Raw genomic sequence first — 2,578 nt, 5'->3', positions numbered from 1 at the left:
TTCCATCCTTTCACCTTCAATCTATTTGCTTCCTTGGGTCTAAGAGGGGTCTTTTGTAAGCAACATATGGATGGGTCATATTTCTTAATCCATTCTGCCAGTCTGCCAAGATACAGATTGGTGAGTTCAGTCTCCTGACATTCACTTTTATTACTCTAAAGGCATTTCTTGAATTACCTTCTTATCCTCTGGTTTTTATTAGTCAGATCCACATATTCTTTTTCCTCTCTCTTTATATCGTTTAAGTCACCTTTACCAGTACTCTAATTCCTTGCCCTCTTCCAGGTCTCCCTCTCCTGTCTTTTCTTTTCAGCTGACAGAATTTCCTTTAGTATTTCTTATAGGGCTGGTCTCTTGTTGACAGATTCACTCAGCCTTTGTCTGTGAAAATTTTAATCTTTCTCTCAATTATTTTTTCTGGCTACAGGTTTATTCAACATAAATAATCCCCCACCTAAAACTTTAATGAGGCAGCTGACCACATCCATGACCAACTCCACCTCTAAACTGGAATTATGCTGCTGACCCAGCCCCAGCCTTAGCTTTCTTGTTGGCACCAGGGGGCACAGCGCTCAGTATGTAGGTGTTTCTGTCAGCTTCCCCTTGAGTGAGTTTTTCAGGTCGCTTGGCCTCCAGACCTTTGGGTCATGGCCTGTCAATCTCTGGATGGCTCTGGTGTAGGGTGGCAGGCATAATCTCAGGGGGTAGGTGGAGGTAATCATGGAGATACTGGATACACTTGTTGGCAAGATACCAGTAGAAATGTCTCCAAGAAAACTGTTCCTTCACATAGCCCCGTGACCCAAGCATGCCTTTTATGACATGAAGTTTGGGCACGTTCTTGTCTGCCAGTTTGGGGGGCTGTGGTATGTGGTTATCCTTCTTGGCTACCATCACTCCCTCCTTATAAGGGAGTTCATAAGTAGCAATCTGGTTCTTCTTGGGCATCAACATCATGGTGGCTGCTGCTCTCCGTGCTGGAGCTGGAAAAGTCTCCCTCACTTTTGAAGGACAATTTGACTGGATACAGAATTCTTGGCTGGAAGTATTTCTCTTTCAGCATCTTAAATATATCATACCACTGCCTTATTGTTTCTATGGTGCCTGTTGAGTAGTCTAAACTCAGTCTTCTGTGGTTTCTGTTGTATGTGGTGAGTTACTTTTCTCTTGCCACTGTCAAGATTTTCTCCTTCTCTTTAACATTTGACAAACTGACTAGTATGTGTCTTTGAGTTGGTCTATTTGGATTTATTTTATTTGGGATTTGATTTGCATGCTTATATCTTTTGTGTCTTTGATCTGCATATTTATGTCTTTTATAAGGGTTGGGAAGTTTTCCACCATTATGTCCTCAACTAATCTCCATAGTCCTTTACTCTTTTCTTCCACTCCTGAGACACTGTTGAATCTTATATTTGTACATTTTATGTTGTGTATCATTTCTCTGAAATCCAATTCAAATTTTTTCAACTTTTGTTTTTGCCATTTTTTCTTTTGTGCACTTGAATTCAATTGTCCTGTCCTCTAGTTTACTTATTCTTTCTTCTGCCCCTTCAAATCTGCTGTTGTGTGTCTCTAGTATATCCACTATATCTTTCATCTCTGTGATATCCACTATTTTTCTACTTATTCTATCAAATTTTTCTTTATACTCTTCCAGTGCCTTCTTGATCTTCTTTATGTCATTAGATAATCCACTGAATTTGTTTAGAAGATTTGTATGAATTCTTTGAGTAGTTGTTCCAAAGTCTGTGTTTCCTCTAGTATTTTAATTTGGTCATTAGGCTAGGATATATCTGTCTGCATCATATCCTTTTTAATTCTCTGTTAACTTTCAGACATTTAATTATCTTGATAGGGTTACTTTGTAAGTTGATTCCCCTCCGTCATTTAGGTGTTGTATTTAGGGGTGGGCATGGGATGGGACGTGGGATGTGGGGTGGTGCCTGGCTGCACAGTGGTTGGTTGTGGTGCTGGGCTAGGTGTGGGGTGGGAACACTGTGCTGGAGCCTAGGGGTGTTGGTTGCAGGGAACGTGGTCATGTGGGGTGATGCAGAGGGTGTGGGTTGGGATGCAGTATGGGCAGGGCATAGCATGGGAGACACAGAGGAAGGGTGCAGCAGGAGGCAGACCATGGGGCTTGCAGGTGCGTGGGACATGGTGGGTTGTAGAATGGGAGGGTGGTGTGTGGGGATGTGGGGCATGAGGAGCAAAATGGGAGGATGTGGGTTTGGAGGGTGTGGGAGTATGGGGGCCAGGGTGCGGGGGTTGGGGTGCAGATGGTGCAGCATGAGTGTGCTCATGAGCAGAATGTGGGGGCCAGGGGCGCAGGTCATGGGTGTACTGCACAGGAGGGTGTAGGGTTTGGGAATGTGAATTTTTGCATGCATGGGGCACAGAGTGGGTGGGGTGGCAGCCGTTGGGCACATGTATTTGGGTCATGCGGGAGGCAGGTCTACTCCGTCTTGTACCAGGGGCCAAGGTCTTACACTGTGTATGTGGGCTGTTGTCTTTACGACAGTTGCTGCACCACAAAAATATCCTGCCATTTTTAGTTGTCATTTTCTTGATTCAGCAT

General features: G+C 44.0%; 1 pseudogene; it reads right to left on the bottom strand.

Moving 5' to 3' along the window:
- Window positions 1-462: 462 nt before the first annotated feature.
- LOC143655468 (small ribosomal subunit protein eS10 pseudogene) lies at window positions 463-954 on the bottom strand (annotated as a pseudogene).
- Between the last annotated feature and the right edge of the window lie 1,624 nt (window positions 955-2,578).

This window comes from Tamandua tetradactyla, chromosome 14, assembly GCF_023851605.1.
Source record: "Tamandua tetradactyla isolate mTamTet1 chromosome 14, mTamTet1.pri, whole genome shotgun sequence".
Lineage (NCBI taxonomy): Eukaryota > Metazoa > Chordata > Mammalia > Pilosa > Myrmecophagidae > Tamandua > Tamandua tetradactyla.
Note: the sequence above shows the minus strand (reverse complement) of the source record. Positions and strands in the feature narration are given on the sequence as shown.